Consider the following 20,971-nt stretch of genomic DNA (forward strand, 5'->3'; position numbering starts at 1 on the left):
AGTCACTGCTGCCTCTAGGCCCTGGTGGAAATGCAGGAAAATCTTTAATGTCAGAAGCTTTCCCTCTCTTTGTGAAGGAAGAATGAAAGCATCTTGGGACACCTGAGTGACTCAGGTGTTGACACACCTCAGTCTGGATTTTGGCTTATGTCATGATTTCAGGTTTGTGAGATTGAGTCCCACATAGGCTCTCTGCTTCATGTGGACACTGTTTGAGATTCTCTCTCTCCCTCTGCCTCTCCCCCACCCAGAGTGCTCTCTCTCTCTCTCTCTCTCTCTCTCTCTCTCTCTCTCTGCGTCATTCTGAATATCACACACACACACACACACACACACACACACACTATAGGAATGAAGATGTGTTGTTGACTCAGTTCCCAGGTGGAACCCACGAACATCTGTTTCCCTTTGCACAAAAGCACTGGAGTTTCTTACCCTTAAAATGGCCAGATGCTTAGGACATTGTGCTAACCATTTTATTCTCAATATTATCCCATTGTCATGTCCTTGGAGCACTTTGGCCCACCACGTGTCTCTTTCCCTTTATTTGTTATTCTTTTTTGTTTCCAAAATTAATTCAATGGAGCAGGTCATTCATAAGAAGTTTCTGAGAACCATATTTTCTGCTTTAATCTAGGGAGTCTGGCAGAGTTCTTGGGACTGTGGGATGCCTTGGACCACAGAGCCCCTCGACATTGAGTGGACATCATGAAACCTAGGGCATTGGAAGGTGCCCACCAGAGGATGTGTGTAAGTTGGGCCAGAGGATTTGGACTGGAGCTGATATTATTTCTGGGGTAAGGGTAAATGATATTGGATATATCCGTCCCAAATATTTTCTATTCCCATTTTAAAGGTAGAACTTTTTTTCTTCTTGGAGCAATGTCACATTGCCTCCTTGCATACATTTATACATCCTTGTGCTCTTTTTTCAAACTAAGTTCTTTCTGGAAACCATAGGAAGGCTCCAGTGTTCTCAGAGCAATATTTTTTGGCTTGAAACTGGGGAATCCCCCTGAGTCCTTGGGACTTTGAGTTAGGTTGTGACATAGAAAGGACCCCTTCTCATTTGGCTTCAAAACAATGTTGGCATCAGGAAGCCCAGAGGCTTTGAGTGAGCTCCAAAGATTTTGGGTAGGCATGTCCAGAGATTTGGGGTGGGATTTTGCCTTTTTTCTCGCAAAAGGGCAGATGAAGTTAGACATCTCAATCCCAGATAACTTTCTTTTCCATTGGAAATGTGGAACTTTGGTTTTCCTCGAAGCCATTCCCATCATCCTGTTCTAGTTGTAGCTAAGTTGTTTTTCCTTTACGAAGTCATAGGGTTGGCATCACACAAATATTGCTCAGCGTTTGTGGCAAGCTCCCACACAGACCCTCAGCTCTGTGAGAACAGTAAGTGTCTAATAGCCAAAAGGAAAGATTCCCCTCCTGCCTCTGAGTGCTTTGTTATTGTCCTGTTGTTTTCAAGGCTGTGATTGGTAGCCAGCTTGTCTCCCTCCAATGGGGGACAGAGTATCTTCATTCAGAAGAGCAAACAGTTCATACTAGTGCACTATGTTCCAGGAACCTGGTCTGTGTAGAAACGGCTCTTTCTGGGAATACTGCTCCCTTTACCATTTCCAAATACTTCATCAGCAGGGAGCACCAATCTGCTAACCCTAAATAACCTGTGTGTGTGTGTGTGTGTGTGTTTCCCCTACAATAGAAAGGTAAGAGAAATACAAATCCAAGAGGAATAATGAAGGCTACTTTTTTTCCTTGGCCCACAGATAGAACGAATGGTTGCCTCCAATTGCCTACCAACAGGCTTTTCTTATTCCTGAGACTGTTCGCTTGTGAATTCTGATTTGCTAGACTCTTTGTTCTCAACATTATTTGATTCTCAACACTAAGAATGTCCTCACTCTCTCTGTGTCCATTTCCATTCCTTTGCTCTTCTTTTCTCCATCAGCCATGGGCAGAGATGCCCTCACTACCCATCTGCACATTTATTCAAGGCAGCCACACAGGCTCAGGGACAAGAAGACCAATAGATTTTTAGTTGCACACCAGATACTAATTCATTCCCTTCACGGAGGACCAGAGGGGGAACTCAGTAGACATTTTTAGGTGCCGGCTGTGAGTCACAGCACCTTCCAGCTGGAGTGGGAACCAAGAACTAGATAGAAAGTCAGCAAGGCTCTAGGAATGTAGCAAAGAAGGGCTAAACACATCTATTTAAAATGGGAATGGTCTCTATCAGAAATGAGATGTCCAGCTTTTTACCTTACCCAAGAAATTAGGTCAGAACCTTTTAAAATTGTCTTGCCAAGCCTACACACATGCACACATTCCCTGTTTGGAACCTTCTAATGCTATAGGCCTCCTCATGTGAACATAATTCTGAAACTTAATTTCAAGGGGAACCCTGTGGCCCATACTGCCTCAAGGACAAAAGAATCTCCCAGAATTCCCAGTTTCAAGAAGGGGTATTGCTCATAGACACTGGATCTGAATGGCCCACAGGGTAAACCTAGACTGAAAAAGAGCAAGAGGATGGAAATCACTCTAGGGTGGGCCAAATTTGTTTGTTAGGGGTGAGATCAGACAGAATGTTTTTTTTTTTTTTTTTTTTTTTTTTTTTTTTGTGTGTGTGTGTGTGTGTGTGTGTGTGTGTGTGTTTTGTTAGCAGATTTAATTTTTTACTTTTTTTTTAATTTTTTATTTTTTTTCAGCATAACAGTATTCATTATTTTTGCACCACACCCAGTGCTCCATGCAATCCGTGCCCTCTACAATACCCACCACCTGGTGCCCCCAACCTCCCACCCCCCACCCCTTCAAAATTCTCAGATCGTTTTTCAGAGTCATAGTCTCTCATGGTTCACCTCCCCTTCCAATTTCCCTCAACTCCCTTCTCCTCTCCATCTCCCCTTGTCCTCCATGCTATTTGTTATGCTCCACAAATAAGTGAAACCATATGATAATCGACTCTCTCTGCTTGACTTATTTCACTCAGCATAATCTCTTCCAGTCCCGTCCATGTTGCTACAAAATTGGGGATTCATTCTTTCTTTCTTTTTTTTTTCTTTTTTTTTTTTACAACTTTATAAACATATATTTTTATCCCCAGGGGTACAGGTCTGCGAATTGCCAGGTTTACACACTTCACAACACTCACCATAGCACATACCCTCCCCAATATCCATAACCCCACCCCCTCTCCCAACCCCCTCCCCCCATCAACCCTCAGTTTGTTTTGTGAGATTAAGAGTCACTTATGGTTTGTCTCCCTACCAATCCCATCTTGTTTCATTTACTCTTCTCCTACCCCCTCAACCCCCCATGTTGCATCTCCTCTCCCTCATATCAGGGAGATCATATGATAGTTGTCTTTCTCCGATTGACTTATTTCGCTAAGCATGATACCCTCTAGTTCCATCCACGTCATCGCAAATGGCAAGATTTCATTTCTTTTGATGGCTGCATAGTATTCCATTGTGTATATATACCACATCTTCTTTATCCATTCGTCTGTAGATGGACATCTAGGTTCTTTCCATACTTTGGCTATTGTAGACATTGCTGCTATAAACATTCGGGTGCATGTGCCCCTTCGGATCACTATGTTTGTATCTTTAGGGTAAATACCCAGCAGTGCAATTGCAGGGTCACAGGGTAGTTCTATTTTCAACATTTTGAGGAACCTCCATGCTGTTTTCCAGAGTGGTTGCACCAGCTTGCATTCCCACCAACAGTGTAGGAGGGTTCCCCTTTCTCCGCATCCTCGCCAGCATCTGTCATTTCCTGACTTGTTCATTTTAGCCATTCTGACTGGTGTGAGGTGATATCTCATGGTGGTTTTGATTTGTATTTCCCTGATGCCGAGTGATATGGAGCACTTTTTCATGTGTCTGTTGGCCATCTGGATGTCTTCTTTGCAGAAATGTCTGTTCATGTCCTCTGCCCATTTCTTGATTGGATTCTTTGTTCTTTGGGTGTTGAGTTTGCTAAGTTCTTTATAGATTTTGGACACTAGCCCTTTATCTGATATGTCATTTGCAAATATCTTCTCCCATTCTGTCAGTTGTCTTTTGTTTTTTTTAACTGTTTCCTTTGCTGTGCAAAAGCTTTTGATCTTGATAAAATCCCAAAAGTTCATTTTTGCCCTTGCTTCCCTTGCCTTTGGTGATGTTCCTAGGAAGATGTTGCTGCGGCTGACGTCGAAGAGGTTGCTGCCTGTGTTCTCCTCGAGGATTTTGATGGATTCCTTTCTCACACTGAGATCCTTCATCCATTTTGAGTCTATTTTCGTGTGTGGTGTAAGGAAATGATCCAATTTCATTTTTCTGCATGTGGCTGTCCAATTTTCCCAACACCATTTATTGAAGAGGCTGTCTTTGTTCCATTGGACATTCTTTCCTGCTTTGTCGAAGATGAGTTGACCATAGAGTTGAGGGTCCATTTCTGGGCTCTCTATTCTGTTCCATTGATCTATGTGTCTGTTTTTGTGCCAGTACCATGCTGTCTTGATAATGACAGCTTTGTAATAGAGCTTGAAGTCCGGAATTGTGATGCCACCAACTTTGGCTTTCTTTTTCAATATTGCTTTGGCTATTCGAGGTCTTTTCTGGTTCCATATAAATTTGAGGATTATTTGTTCCATTTCTTTGAAAAAAATGGATGGTATTTTGATAGGAATTGCATTAAATGTGTAGATTGCTTTAGGTAACATAGACATTTTCACAATATTTATTCTTCCAATCCAGGAGCATGGAACATTTTTCCATTTCTTTGTGTCTTCCTCAATTTCTTTCATGAGTACTTTATAGTTTTCTGAGTATAGATTCTTAGTCTCTTTGGTTAGGTTTATTCCTAGGTATCTTATAGTTTTGGGTGCAATTGTAAATGGGATGGACTCCTTAATTTCTCTTTCTTCTGTCTTGTTGTTGGTGTAGACAAAAGCAACTGATTTCTGTGCATTGATTTTATATCCTGACACTTTACTGAATTCCTGTACAAGTTCTAGCAGTTTTGGAGTGGAGTCTTTTGGGTTTTCCACATAGAGTATCATATCATCTGCGAAGAGTGATAGTTTGACTTCTTCTTTGCCGATTTGGATGCCTTTAATTTCCTTTTGTTGTCTGATTGCTGAGGCTAGGACTTCTAGTACTATGTTGAATAGCAGTGGTGATAACGGACATCCCTGCCGTGTTCCTGACCTTAGTGGAAAAGCTTTCAGTTTTTCTCCATTGAGAATGATATTTGCGGTGGGTTTTTCATAGATGGCTTTGATAATATTGAGGTATGTGCCGTCTATCCCTACACTTTGAAGAGTTTTAATCAGGAAGGGATGCTGTACTTTGTCAAATGCTTTTTCAGCATCTATGGAGAGTATCATATGGTTCTTGTTCTTTCTTTTATTAATGTGTTGTATCACATTGATTGATTTGTGGATGTTGAACCAGCCTTGCAGCCCTGGAATAAATCCCACTTGGTCGTGGTGAATAATCCTTTTAACGTACTGTTGAATCCTATTGGCTAGTATTTTGGCGAGAATTTTTGCATCTGTGTTCATCAAGGATATTGGTCTGTAGTTCTCTTTTTTGTTGGGATCCTTGTCTGGTTTTGGGATCAAGGTGATGCTGGCCTCATAAAATGAGTTTGGAAGTTTTCCTTCTATTGCTATTTTTTGGAACAGTTTCAGGAGAATAGGAATTAGTTCTTCTTTAAATGTTTGGTAGAATTCCCCCGGGAAGCCGTCTGGCCCTGGGCTTTTGTTTGTTTGGAGATTTTTGATGACTGTTTCAATCTCCTTACTGGTTATGGGTCTGTTCAGGCTTTCTATTTCTTCCTGGTTCAGTTGTGGTAGTTTATATGTCTCTAGGAATGCATCCATTTCTTCCAGATTGTCAAATTTGTTGGCGTAGAGTTGCTCATAGTATGTTTTTATAATTGTCTGTATTTCTTTGGTGTTCGTTGTGATCTCTCCTCTTTCATTCATGATTTTATTTATTTGGGTCCTCTCTCTTTTCTTTTTGATAAGTCTGGCCAGGGGTTTATCAATCTTATTAATTCTTTCAAAGAACCAGCTCCTAGTTTCGTTGATTTGTTCTATTGTTTTTTTGGTTTCTATTTCATTGATTTCTGCTCTGATCTTTATGATTTCTCTTCTCCTGCTGGGTTTAGGGTTTCTTTCTTGTTCTTTCTCCACCTCCTTTAGGTGTAGGGTTAGGTTGTGTACCTGAGACCTTTCTTGTTTCTTGAGAAAGGCTTGTACCGCTATATGTTTTCCTCTCAGGACTGCCTTTGTTGTGTCCCACAGATTCTGAACTGTTGTGTTTTCATTATCATTTGTTTCCATAAATTTTTTCAATTCTTCTTTGATTTCCTGGTTGACCCATTCATTCTTTAGAAAGATGCTGTTTAGTCTCCATGTATTTGGGTTCTTTCCAAATTTCCTCTTGTTATTGAGTTCTAGCTTTAGAGCATTGTGGTCTGAAAATATGCAGGGAATGATCCCAATCTTTTGATACCGGTTGAGACTTGATTTAGGACCAAGAATGTGATCTATTCTGGAGAATGTTCCATGTGCACTAGAGAAGAATGTGTATTCTGTTGCTTTGGGATGAAATGTTCTGAATATATCTGTGATGTCCATCTGGTCCAGTGTGTCATTTAAGGCCTTGATTTCCTTGTTGATCTTTTGCTTGGATGATCTGTCCATTTCAGTGAGGGGAGTGTTAAAATCCCCTACTATTATTGTATTCTTGTCGATGTGTTTCTTTGATTTTGTTATTAATTGGTTTATATAGTTGGCTGCTCCCACGTTAGGGGCATAGATATTTAAAATTGTTGGACAGTTCCTTTGAGTATGATATAGTGTCCTTCCTCATCTCTTATTATAATCTTTGGCTTAAAATCTAATTGATCTGATATAAGGATTGCCACTCCTGCTTTCTTCTGATGTCCATTAGCATGGTAAATTCTTTTCCACCCCCTCACTTTAAACCTGGAGGTGTCTTCAGGTGTAAGATGAGTTTCTTGTAGGCAACATATAGATGGTTTTTGTTTTTTTATCCATTCTGATACCCTGTGTCTTTTGATTGGGGCATTTAGCCCATTAACATTCAGGCTAAGTATTGAGAGATATGAATTTAGTGCCATTGTATTGCCTGTAAGGTGACTGTTATTGTATATTGTCTCTGTTTCTTTCTGATCTACTACTTTGAGGGTCTCTCTTTGCTTAGAGGACCCCTTTCAATATTTCCTGTAGAGCTGGTTTGGTATTTGCAAATTCTTTCAGTTTTTGTTTGTCCTGGAAGCTTTTAATCTCTCCGTCTATTTTCAATGATAGCCTAGCTGGATATAGTATTCTTGGCTGCATGTTTTTCTCATTTAGTACTCTGAATATATCATGCCAGCTCTTTCTGGCCTGCCAGGTCTCTGTGGATAAGTCTGCTGCCAATCTAATATTTTTACCATTGTACGTTACAGACTTCTTTTCCCGGGCTGCTTTCAGGATCTTTTCTTTGTCACTAAGACTTGTCAATTTTACTATTAGGTGACGGGGTGTGGACCTATTCTTATTGATTTTGAGGGGGGTTCTCTGAACCTCCTGGATTTTGATGCTTGTTCCCTTTGCCATATTGGGGAAATTCTCTCCAATAATTCTCTCCAATATACCTTCTGCTCCCCTCTCTGTTTCCTCTTCTTCTGGAATCCCAATTATTCTAATGTTGTTTCGTCTTATGGTGTCACTTATCTCTCGAATTCTCCCCTCATGGTCCAGTAGCTGTTTGTCCCTCTTTTGCTCAGCTTCTTTATTCTCTGTCATTTGGTCTTCTATATCGCTAATTCTTTCTTCTGCCTCATTTATCCTAGCAGTGAGAGCCTCCATTTTTGATTGCACCTCATTAATAGCTTTTTTGATTTCAACTTGGTTAGATTTTAGTTCTTTTATTTCTCCAGAAAGGGCTTTTATATCTCCCGAGAGGGTTGCTTTAATATCTTCCATCCCTTTTTCAAGCCCGGCTAGAACCTTGAGAATCATCATTCTGAACTCTATATCTGACATATTACCAATGTCTGTATTGATTAGGTCCCTAGCCTTTGGTATTGCCTCTTGTTCTTTTTTTTGTTGTGAATTTTTCCGCTTGTCATTTTGTCCAGATAAGAGTTTATGAAGGAGCAAGTAAAATACTAAAAGGGTGGCAACAACCCCAGGAAAATATGCTTTAGCCAAATCAGAAGAGATCCTGAATTGTGAGGGGGGAGAAAGGGGATAAAAAGGTGTTCAGAAAGAAAGAAAAAAAAAAACTATTAAAAAAAAGAAAGCCGATAAAGAAAAAATATAAAAAGAGGAATATATATATATATATTAGATAAACTATTTTAAAAACGTTAAAAAAAGAAAACGGTAAAAGTTAAAAAAAATTTAGCAGAAGAAGAGAAAAAGAAAAAAAAATTGAAAAAGAAAAAAAAATTAAATTAACTGCAAGGCTAAAAAATCATGGGGAGGAAGCCATGAGTTCCGTGCTTTGCTTTCTTCTCCTCTGGAATTCCGCCGTTCTCCTTGGTAGGTGAACTTGGTCCTGGCTTGGTTTCCCATAGATCTTCTGGGGGAGGGGCCCGTTGTAGTGATTCTCAAGCGTCTTTGCCCCAGGCGGAGTTGCACCGCCCTTACCCGGGGCCGCGCTGAGTCATCAGCTCGGGTTCGCTTTCGGGAGCTTTTGTTCCCTGAGCGCTTTCCGTAGAGTCTGGAGGACGGGAATAAAGATGGCGGCCTCCCGGTCTCCGGCCCAGAGGAGCCGAGAGCCCGGGGCCCCACTCCTCAGTGCGCCCTCAGAGAACAGCGCCAAATGACTCCTGTCACCCTGGCCTCTGGCCGCGCTCCGAGCTGACCGAGCCTGCGACCGGTTCAAGGCAACCCGGAGCTGAGAGTCACTCCTCGGCTCTGTCTCTGCAGCCGACTTCCCCGTTCTAATACCGGTAAGCTCTGCGACACTGAGACACCCCCGATCCTTCTGCGATCCTGCGGGACCTGAGGCCGCGCTTACCCCGCCTGGGCCTCACCCCAGTTAAGCCTCTGGAGCGATGTCCCTCAGCGGAACAGACTTTTAAAAGTCCTGATTTTGCTCCGTTGCTCTGCCGCTCACCGGGAGCCGGCCCCTCCCCCCGCGGTCTATCTTCCCGTCGCTTTGGATTCACTTCTCCGCCAGTCCTACCTTGCAGAAAGTGGTTGATTTTCTGTTTCTGGAATTGCTGTTCTTCTTCTCTTCAATCTCCCGTTGGATTTGTAGGTGTTTGCAATCTTTAGATAAGCTCTTTAGCTGATCTCCCGCTACCCGAAGTAGTCTCAGCCTGCTACTTCTCTGCCATCTTGACTCCTCCCCCCAGAATGTTTTGATGCAAAGGACTAAGACAATCTCCTCGCAACTGAATTCTCATTCCCAGGAATGAAAAACAACCGTGGGCTTGGGTGAAGGCAAATATCCATTGCAGACACCTGGAAGCCCTGTCAGCAGGAACTGCATTTTTCCTTCAGAAAGAGAGGGAAAGATGGTGTTAGCTTCTGTGAATGGCCCTCGCCATGAATGGATAGAGGCTATAAGGATTCCAGTAGAATGGGTTGGGACTCCCAGTTGGTACTCAAGCTTTTGGATGCAGGCTGTTGCACAATAGGCTTTGAAAGGGCACTTCCTGAGCTCCCAAGTTCCTTCAGCATGCTGCATATTGGTGACAGTTCTGTTCTTCAGAAGGAGGGCATCTCAATTTCAAGGAGAAGATGGCCCTTTTTCCTTTGGGATAGCAGATACAGATGCTCTCCCATAGCACGGGACTGAAAAGGGAACTCGCAACCAATCTGTGGGTGCTGGCTATGTGGGTCAAATCCCCCATGCCCCCATAGGGAAACCACCACAAAGTAAAATATCAGCAAGGGAATGAAAATGGTACGAGGAAGGCCCATAATCTACAAGAAAATTGCTACTAGGGAATGTGTTTAAGGGTTGTGGACCATCCTGCACTGAACACTGGGGTGCCTGTACCCTCTCCAATCAGTATGCACCCTTCCTTTGGATAAACACCTATGCATGCCATCTATGGGTCCTGGGGTAGCTCTATTGGGAACGTTGTAAGCATGTGCCATCCAGTTTTGCTTAGCACTGCACCAGTTTGCATTCCCACCAATAGTGTACGATGGTTCCCCTTTCTCCACATCTTTGCAACCATCTGTTGTTTCCACAGTGGTTCATTTGAGGTATTCTGATTGGAACGAAGTGGCATATCTTGTGGTTTTGATTTGTATTTCCCTGATGTCAAGGGATGTGGAACATTGCTTCCCAATCCTTGGGGAGAACATAGGCAGCAATCCGTTTGACAAATTCTTGCTAGACACATCTCCAAATACAAGGAAACCAAGCTGAAAATGATCAATTGGGACTTCTTCAAGATAAAAAGCTTTTGCATAGCAAAGGAAATGGTTGACCAGACTAAAAGACAACATCAAAAATGGGAGAAGATGCCTGGGCTGAATAATCCCTAGTACATGTACATTCTCATCTGGAGAAATGGAGGACACCTGGCATTCCTCAAAGCCCACAGATACCATAGAATTGGGGTGCAAACGGAGCACTGAAATAGAGATGAATGGTTTCAAGAAACCTTACTGGCATTAGGTGAGAAGGGAGAGATGTGAGAGGGCTTTAGGTTCAATAAGAGTAAAAAATACTGAAAGCTGACTCATCTGAACACACAGGAACACACTCCCTGGGTGCCACCCTACCTGTTCAACATTTCAGGACAGACCGTGTGAGATTGGCCAGCTCCAGGAAGAAGGCAGCTCCTGGTTTTGCCAGATCTTGTGATCTTGGGGCAGATCTCACATGATCTCAGTCCAAATATTGTGAGAGGCCAATCAAGCTCCATGAGACCTCAGGCCAGTCAGCAAGGTCTAGGATCAAAACTCGTGATGTTTCTGGCAAAAGCTCTTAGGCCCTTGGAAGGAATTGGCACACCCTAGCAGAGCCTGCTCTATGCCCTTCAGGTAGGCAATTACCCACATCTCATGAGACCTCAGTCCAAATCTTGTGAGATACCAGGTGAATCTTATGAGAACTCATTCCAAATGTTGTGACATCTCAATCCAAATCTCATGATATAACAGGCACATCTCATGGGACGTCTATCCAAATCTGGTGAGATCATAATCTAAATCTGTTGAGAACTCAGTCCACATCTTGTGACATCTTAGGCACATTGTATGTGATTTTTACCCGAATCTCATGAGATTTTACTCCAAATTTCATGAAATTTCTGTTAAAACGAGAGATCACAGTCCAAAACTCATGAGAAGTCCAAAACTTCTCACAAGAATTTTACCAAAATCTTATGAGAACTCATTCCAAATATCATGAAATCTCAGGGAAATCTCATGAGATCTATGTCCAAATATTGTGAGATCTCTCTATATATATCATGAGAGGAAGAGGAGCAAAATGGTGGAGAAGTAGGAGAGTCTGTTTCAACCAGTCCCGTGAATTGAGCTAAATATCTACCAGAACACTCTGAACATCCATGAATCCAGCCTGAGATGTAAGATTATACACTTCTGGATCTCTATAGGGGAAGTAGTTCATCAATGGAGAGGTACAGTGGAGTGAGAGCACTTGGACTGACATCAGACGGGGTGTTAGAAACGGAAGGGAGCCACCAGAAGCAACCCATTGGAAAGTAACACCCCGATACAAAAGTGCCCTGTGCTTCTGCACCATCATTAACTTGGAGTCTAGCTAAAAACACTCAAAAAGAGCACTGGTCTTAAGGGGCAGTTGGTGAAATTGAGCAACCACAGGCACAGACATAAGCTCACAGTCCCAGGGTGGTCACAGCCAATTCCCACCCACGTCTGAGAGCTCAGCAGTGGCTCCAGTCTGTGGTCCCTGAACCTGTGGCTTTCTGATGTTTGCGCCACCACTGGGGCTGCATGCACCCTCGTTCACGCCTAAGAGAGCCTTACTCAGGCTCCTGCCAGAGGTCTCTGGGACCACAACCTTCTGCGACCTGTGCTCCAGCCAATTCTGAGAACACCCAGTGTGGGCGTGAACACCAAACAGAAGTCCCAGCAATAGTAGACACCGGGATCAGGCTCGCCTGGACCAATATTATTTGTAGTTTTAGTGCCACAGGGGTGCAGAGACAAGTGGGGGACTCAGACGACCACTGAGATGGTAGCTGGGAGTGTGCAACAACTGTGGGAGGTAGTGGTCATCAGGGTTTGCAGAGGAGTCTGTGTGTTCTGGACCACCCAGAGGGGAGCAGACTGAGGCCTTTATCTGAGGTGGAGGTCTGGGTGCAGACAGATTCTTTCTTTGCTCTGACCTTCTGAAAAGCCACAAAAGCCAATGAAGAACAAAAACCTCCAGAGAACAAAAGCCTGGAAAACTGGTTTCTACAGAGCCCAGCCCCTTGACAGGGGGCAGGGCAACTCAGCCCAAGCAAGACTGACTGAGAAACAACAGGCAGGGCCTTCTTTCACAAGACAAGCCAAAAGAAGAAGAGGACAATAACCAGAGGGTCCCCATTAAACTGTAAAACCCCAACATCAGGGGCGCCTGGGTGGCTCAGTGGGTTAAGCCGCTGCCTTCGGCTCAGGTCATGATCTCAGGGTCCTGGGATCGAGCCCCGCATCGGGCTCTCTGCTCAGCGGGGAGCCTGCTTCCTCCTCTCTCTCTACCTGCCTCTCTGCCTGCTTGTGATCTCTCTCTGTCAAATAAATAAATAAAATCTTTAAAAAAAAACATCAGGGGAAAACAATATATTATGCTCACAGTATCAACCCACAACCTGTACATTTCATAGATACAACTTTTTTTAAAATTCTTTCTCATGATTCTTCTTCCATTTTTGTTTAACTTACCATTACAACAAGATATTTAATACAAGATATCATATAACTTTTTAACATGAACTTTTTTCATACATACACCTTTGTCTTTTTTTTTTTAAATATGTATAGATATAGACAGATGTAGATATAAGCTTCAAGGTAATCATATTCCCCTATTCATACTACCCCTATATATAAACCAGTTTAATTTCCCTGTATCCCTAGAAAGTTGAATCCTTTAACAAAGAAAACAAAATACACCCAGGAAGAACTGAAATAATCTTCTTTGACCACATTGAGTGTTTATAACCACCATCCTATCTTATTCTTTTCTCAGTGTGTCTTTGTATTTCTTTTTCTTTTGTACTATATAAATCGTATTCTTTGTGTTCATTTTGGCTGTGTTTTTCTTATTTTTTTTTCAGTCTATTTCTTTGTTCATTTTTGGTTTTGTGCATTATAAATCATACTTTTGGGGCTCACTTGGCTTTTTTTCCCCTTTTTTAAATCTTTTATCTTTATACCTTTTTTTTTTTTTTTTTTTTTTTTTTTTTTTTTGGTCAGTTGCAATTGCTCCAAAATTTTCCAGGGTGCACCTTGCCTGGATTGTGGTTGATATATTTAACTATACATCACTTCAACCACCTCTCAATAAAATGACGAGGAGGAGGAACACTGAACAGAGGAAAAATTCAGACTGTGCCCTCTGCCACAAAAGTATTGGATAGGGACATAAATAGTATGTCAGAAATGGAATTCAGAGTAACAGTTATCCAGGCAATGGGTAGGTGGTTGGAGAAGACCATTAGTGGTAACATAGAATCTCTAAGGGAGGAAGTGAGAGCTAATCTGGCAGAAGTTAAGAATGTAATTGATGAGATCAAATCTAATCTAAATATTCTAATAGCTAGGGTAAATGAGGCAGTTTATCAAATTAGTGATCTATAAAACAAACTGATAAAAAAAAAAAAAAGTCAGGAGAAAGCCTGGAACAAACAGCTTAGAAGCAATGAAAACAGACTTAGGGAAATAAATGACCAAATGAAATGTTCCAAATTCAGAATTATTGGGATCCCTAAGGGGGTGGAGAGAGAGAGAGAAGACTAGAAGATATAATTGTACAAATATTGGGTAAAAATTTCCCTAATCTGGGGAATGGAACAAGTGTTCATATGCAAGAAGCAGAGAGGACAGCCCCCCAAGATCAATGAGTCTAGAAAGACCTCAAGACACTTAATTGTGAAATTCATGTGTCATAAATTCAGAAAGGGTGTCTTAAGGGCAGCTAAGGTGGGGAGATTGGCATACAGAATAAGGACCATCAGAATAATAGCAGACTTGTACACAGAAACCTGGAAATCCAGAAAAGTCTGGGAAGACATATTCAGGGCACTAAATGAGAAAAACATGAAGCCAAGAATACTTTACCCAACAAGGCTCACACTTATAATGGATGGAGAGATAAAGAGCTTAGAAGACCAGCAAGGTTTAAAAGAACTTCCAAGACTAGCAAGGTTTAAAAGCCAAGCTGGGACTACCAGAAATATTAAGGGGGCTGACATTAGAAGAACAATCACTCTCAACATGAACAACCTAAATGCTCCCATTAAGAGAGAGGGTTGCAGAATGGATAAAGTGACAGGACCTGTCCATATGCTGTCTACAAGAGACTCATTTGGAATCTAAAGATACATCCAGACTGAAAGTGAAGGGATGGCAAACCATGGTTCATGCCAACGGACCTCAAAAGAAAACTGGTGAAGCATTCCTCATATCAGATAGAATAGATTTTAAGCTAAAGACTATAATCAGAGATAAAGAAGGACACTACATCATCCTTAAAGGGTCTATCTTCCAAGAAGATCTAAAAATTGTAAATATTAAGGCCCCCAACATGGAAGCAGCCAACTACATAAGCCAACTATTAATCAAAGTAAAAAGTCATATTGGTATGAGTAGATTAACTGTAGGTGATCATAACATGGCACTCTCAGCAACAGACAGATCATCTAAGCAGAAAAACAACAAAGAAATAAGGGATTTGAATGACACATGGCACCAGACGACCTCATAGATATATACAGAATATGCCACACTAAAACAAAAGAATACTCATTCTTCTCAAGCACATCGGAACTTTCTCCAGAATAGACTACACATTGTGTCAAAAATCAGGGCTCAGCTCATACCAAAAGACTGAGATTATTCCCTGCATATTCTCAGATCACAATGCTTGAAACTGGAACTCAACCACAAGAAAAAGTTTGGAAGTAATTCAAACACTTGGAAGCTAAAGACCATCCTTCTCAAGACTGCCTGGATTAAACAGGAAATCAAAGAACTTAAACAATTCACGGAAATCAATGAGAATGAACACATCAGGGGCACCTGGGTGGCTCAGTTGGTTAAGCGACTGCCTTCTGCTCAGCTCGCAATCCTGGAGTCCTGGGATCAAGTCCCACATCAGGCTCCCTGCTCAGCAGGGAGTCTGCTTCTCCTGCTGACCTCTCTCCTCTCATGCTCTGTCTCTCTCATTCTCTCTCTCTCTCCCTCTCAAGTAAATAAATAAAATCTTTAAAAAAAAGAATGAACACATCAGTCCAAAACCTATGGGATAGGGGAAAAGTGGTTAAGGGGGAAATGCATAGCCATCCAAGCTTCTCAAAAAAAAAAAAAAAAAAAAAAGACAAATCCCGAATACAGCAACTCTCTTTATACCTTAAAGAACTGGAAAATCAACAAATTCAGCCAAACCCACACACAAGAAGGGAAATAAACAAAATTAGAGCAGAGATCAATGAGATAGAAACTAGAGATACAGTAGAACACATGAACAAAACCAGAAGCTGGATTTTTGAAAGAATAAGATTGATAAACCACTGGCCAAACTAACCCAAATGAAAAGAAAGGGGACCCAAGTTAGTAAAATTGGGAATGAAAGGGTAGAGATCATGACTAACACCAAGGAAATAGAAACAGTCACCAGAAAATATTATCAACAGTTATATCCCAATAAATTAAGCAACCTAGAGGAAATGGATACATTCCTGGAAACTTCCAAAAATTGAATAAGGATATTCAATATCCTTATTGAATAAACTTCTAAAATTGAATAAGGAAGAAATTGACAACCTGAATAGACCAATAATGAGTAATAAGATTGAAGCAGTGATAAAAAACCTCCAAAAAAACAAGAAACCATGACCAGAGAGATTCCCTGTGGAATTCTACCAAACATTCAAAGAAGAAATAACCTATTCTCCTGAAGCTGCTTCAAAAAAAAAAAAAAAAAAAAAAAAAATAGAAACAGAAAGAAAACTTCCAGACTCTTTCTATGAAGCCAGCAAAACCTTGATCCCCAAACAAGGCAAAGACCCCACCAAAGGGAGAATTTCAGGCTAATATACCTGATTAATATGGATGAGAAGATTCTTAAAAAGATCCTAGTTAATAGGATCCAACAGTACATTAAAAATATTATCCACCATGACTAGGTGGGATTTGTAAGTGGGATGCAAAGATAGTTCAACATTCACAAATCAATCAATGTGATAGAATGAATCAAAGTATACGAGAGAGGAACCACATGGTCCTCTCAATTGATGCAAAAAAAAAAAATTGACAGAATTCAGCATTTGTTCCTGATTAAAACATTTCAAAGTATAGGGATAGGAAGAACATTCTTTAAATTCATAAAATCCATCTATGAAAAACCCACCCAATATCATTCTCAATGGGGAATTGCTGACAGCCTTCCCTTTGAGATCAGGAACACGGCAAGGATGTCCACCCTTGCCACTGTTGTTTAACATAGTACTAGAAGTCCTAGCAACAGGAATCGATGACAAAAAGAAATAAAAGTTATTCAAATTGGCAAAGAAGAAGTCAAACTTTCTCTCTTTGCAAGTGATATGATACTTTATATGGAAAACCCAAAAGACTCCACCATCAATCTACTAGAACTCATACAGCACTTCAGTAATGTGGCAGGATACAAAATCAATGTACAGAAATTTTAGCTGCTTTCTTATACACTAAAAATGAAAATATAGAAAGAGAAATTAGAGAATCAATTCCACTTACAATAGCTCCAAGAACCATAAGATACCTGGGAATAAACCTAATCAAAGAGGTAAAGTATCTGTACTTGAGGAATTACAGAAGATTAATGAAATAAATAGAAGACAGAAAGAGATGGGAAAAGCATTCCATGCTCATGGATCAGAAGAATAAACATTGTTAAAATGTCTATACTGCCCAGAGAAATCTATAATTTCAATGCCTTCCCTATCAAAATTCCATTGACATTTTTCAAAGAGCTGGAACAAACAATCCTAAAATTTGTATGGAACCAGAAGAAACCTTGAATAGCTAAGGAAAGGTTGAAAAAGAAAAACAAAACTGGGGGCATCACGACGCCTCCTTTCAAGCTTTATTACAAAGATGTGATCACCAAGACAGCATGGTATGGGCACAAAAGCAGACATATAGACCAGTGGAGCAGAGTAGAGAGTCCAGATATGGACTGTCAACTCTATGGTCAAATAATCTTCGACAAAGTAGGAAAAAATATCCAATGGAAAAAAGACAGTCTCTTCAATAAATGGTGCTGGGGAAATTAGACAGCTATGTATAGATGAATGAAACTTGAACATTCTCTTACACCATACACAAAGATAAACTCGAAATGGATAAAAGACCTCAACGTGAGGCAAGAATCTATCAAAATCCTAGAGGAGAACATAGACAGTAACATTTTTGACATTGTGCACAATAAGATCTTTAAAGACACGTTTCCAAAGGCAACAGAAACAAAAGTGAAAATGAACTTCTGGGACTTCATCAAGATCAAAAGATTCTGCACAGCCAGGGAAACAGTCAACAAAACAAAGCGGCAACCCACGAAATGGGAGAAGATATTTTCAAATGACACTACAAACAAAGGGCTGATATCAAAGATCTATAAGGAACCCCTCAAACTAAACACACACAAAATGGATTATCACATCAAAAATTGGGCAGAAGGCATGAACAAACACTTCTCAAAAGAGACATGCAAATGGCTAACAGACACATTGTAAAATGTTCATTATCATTAGCCATTAGGGAGAGTCAAACCAAAACCACATTGAGATACCACCTTACAGTGTTTAGAATAGCCAAAATCAACAAGACAGGAAACAACATGTGTTGGAGAGGATGTGCAGAAAGGTGACCCTCTTACAATGGTGGTGTCAATGCAAGTTGTTGCAGCCACTTTGGAAAACAGTGTGGCCATTCCTTAAGAAATTAAAAATGGAGATACTGTATGACCTGACAATTGCACTACTGGGTATTTACCCTGAAGATACATATGTAGTGAAAATAAGGGCCATCTCTATCCCAATGTTCATAGCAGCAATGACCACTGTCTCCATACTGCGGAAAGAGCCAAGATGCCCTCAGGTCCATGGATAAAGAAGATATGGTCCATATATACAATGGAGTATTATGCCTCCATCAAAAAGGATGAATATCCAACTTTTGTATCAACCTGGATGGGAGTGGAAGAGATTATGCTGAGTGAAATAAGTCAAGCAGAGAGAGTCAGTTATCATATGATTTCACTTGTGGAGCATAAACAGTAACAAGGAGGACATTGGGAGATGGAGAGGAGAATTGAGTTGGGGGAAATTGGAGGAGGAGATAAACCATGAGAGACTGTGGATTCTGAGAAACAATCAGAGGGTTTTGGAGGGCCGGGGGTTGGAGGTTGGGTGAGCCCAATGGTGGGTATTAAGTAGGGCATATATTGCATGGAGTGCAGGGTGTGGTGCTTAAGAAATGAATTATGGATCAGTGGAAAAAATAAAATTAATTAAATGAAAAAAATTAATCTACTTCCAATAATGGTATTTTAGATATTTTTGAAATAAAAAGGAATCAAGGCATTTATCGATTTATGTAGTAAACATTTATTGAATATTACATTGAATGCTATATCATTCTAGGCAGTATTGTAGGACAGCTTTTTATGTTGTTCAATCTTAATAAATAAAAGGTTCCAAAAGTCATATTTTCTGTACAAATGTACACACACACAACATTCTCCTTATGGCCCTGATCACCTCTTTATTCCTCAGACTATAAATAAATAGGTTCACAAGAGATATGATAATGGTATAAAACACTGCCACTGCCTTATCCTGTTCTGGAGAATGCAAGGAGTGTGCCCTTGTATAAGTGTAGAGAGTAGTCACATAAAATAGGCTTGCCACAATCAGGTGAGAGGAGCAAGTGGAGACACCTTTTGTCTGTCCTATACCTGAGCTCATCTGGAACACCACAGTAAGGACACAGGCATAGGAAGCTAGAATAGCCATAAATGGTAGCAGCAGAATAATAAGCCCACTCAGGAGGACTGTATGCTCATATTGGGAAGTGTCCTGGCACACCAATGGCAAAAGAAATGGAATTTCACAGAAAAAAAATGGTTAATGATCTGAGACCTACAGAACGGAAGTTGAAATACATACAATGTATGTAGTAAAGCATTGATAGAACCACTGGTCCATGTACATGTGACCATGAACCAACAGATCCTTTTGCTCATGAGTACAGGGTAATGTAAAGAGTGACAGATGGCTATGTATCGATCGTAGGACATGAAACCAAGAAGATGGGCTTCAGTTCCACCAAGAGCCAAGAACACAAATGTTTGAACATTACAACCTAAAAATGTAATGGTCTTACTGTTTGACAGGAAGTTAGTGGTCATCTTGGGCACAGTGGTGGAAATATACATCATGTCAATAAAGGAGAGCTGACTGAGTAGGAGATACATTGGTGTGTGGAGTCTGGTGTCCAGTCGAATGAGAAGAATCAGTATGATATTCCCCATGAGAGCCACTGAAAAGAGGATTACAATGGCAACAAAAGAGGAGAGTGTCCATTTGACCATATTGGAAAAGACCAAAATGTATAAAATAGGTTTCAACACTTTGGTTTCCTATCTTCATGACTTATATCAAAATGTCAAAGCAGATAATATTGAAAATTCCATGTAAGAGCATTGACAGGTTACTAAATTCAATAAGGTTTTATTCAATAATGCTGTGTGGATATATCTCTGTTGATGTAAATAATTAAATTTGTGTCTATTGATTGATAGACACTTGAAAAATGAAATAAAAATAAAGATTGTTAGTGAATGTATATTTAAGTTATAATTTGAAAATAAAGATTAAGGTGATTTGCTCACATGAATTGTTTTCCTCTTTTGTGAATGTCCTCAATATAATAAGTTGAATTGGTGTTCTCTTTTAATAAAAATAACATTTTTTCAGCGCACCTGGGTGGCTTAAGTCAGTTTAGCATCTGCCTTCAGCTCAGGTCATAATCCCAGGGTCCTGGGATTGAGTCTCACATAGGGTTTCATGCTAGGCAGAGAGGCTGATTCTCCTTCCTCTGGTGATGTCTCTGCTTGTGCACTCTCTCTCCTTCTTTAAAAAATTAAAGTATTTTTAAAATATTATTTTGCTTAATTCGCTCAAAATTGATAAATTTGGCACAATAGGTTTGGTTAAATATAATTGTTTAGATGATTTTTTATTGTACTTCACAATTTTTAATTTGCATTGCCTGTCATTTAGTATAAAATATTTATTAAAACTTGTATGGAAGCAATATTATAGCCTTAATCAATTATTAATTTAATCATGTGAAGGAAGAAGGGATTGAATCAATTGATGAAAAGAGTATAACAGATGTTTGAAGGAGTTTGATACTGAATTACTCAAGTATAAAATAAAACTTCCAAATTTAAGTTTGACTCAAGTAGCATGTTAAAAATGTTAATTCATGGGGTGCCTGGGTGGCTCACTTGGTTAAGCATCTGCCTTCAATTTAAGTCATTGTCCCAGAGTGCTGGGATTGAGACCCAATTTGGGATTTCTTCTTAGTGAAGAGTTTGTTTCTCCTTCTCCTTCAGACACTTCCCCTGCTTTTCCTCATTTGTTTTCTCTGTCAAATAAATAAATAAATAAATAAATAAATAAATAAAGTCCTTGAAAAAACATTAACTCAAAGCTAATGATTCATTTTTCTTTTTCTTTTCTTTTT

At 40.3% G+C, this 20,971-nt stretch overlaps 1 pseudogene; it reads right to left on the reverse strand.

Moving 5' to 3' along the window:
• Positions 1 to 18,921: 18,921 nt before the first annotated feature.
• Positions 18,922 to 19,896, reverse strand: LOC125101267 (olfactory receptor 2AK2-like; annotated as a pseudogene).
• Between the last annotated feature and the right edge of the window lie 1,075 nt (positions 19,897 to 20,971).

The sequence above is a fragment of the Lutra lutra genome, chromosome 5 (genome assembly GCF_902655055.1).
Source record: "Lutra lutra chromosome 5, mLutLut1.2, whole genome shotgun sequence".
In the NCBI taxonomy this organism is placed as follows: Eukaryota; Metazoa; Chordata; class Mammalia; order Carnivora; family Mustelidae; genus Lutra; species Lutra lutra.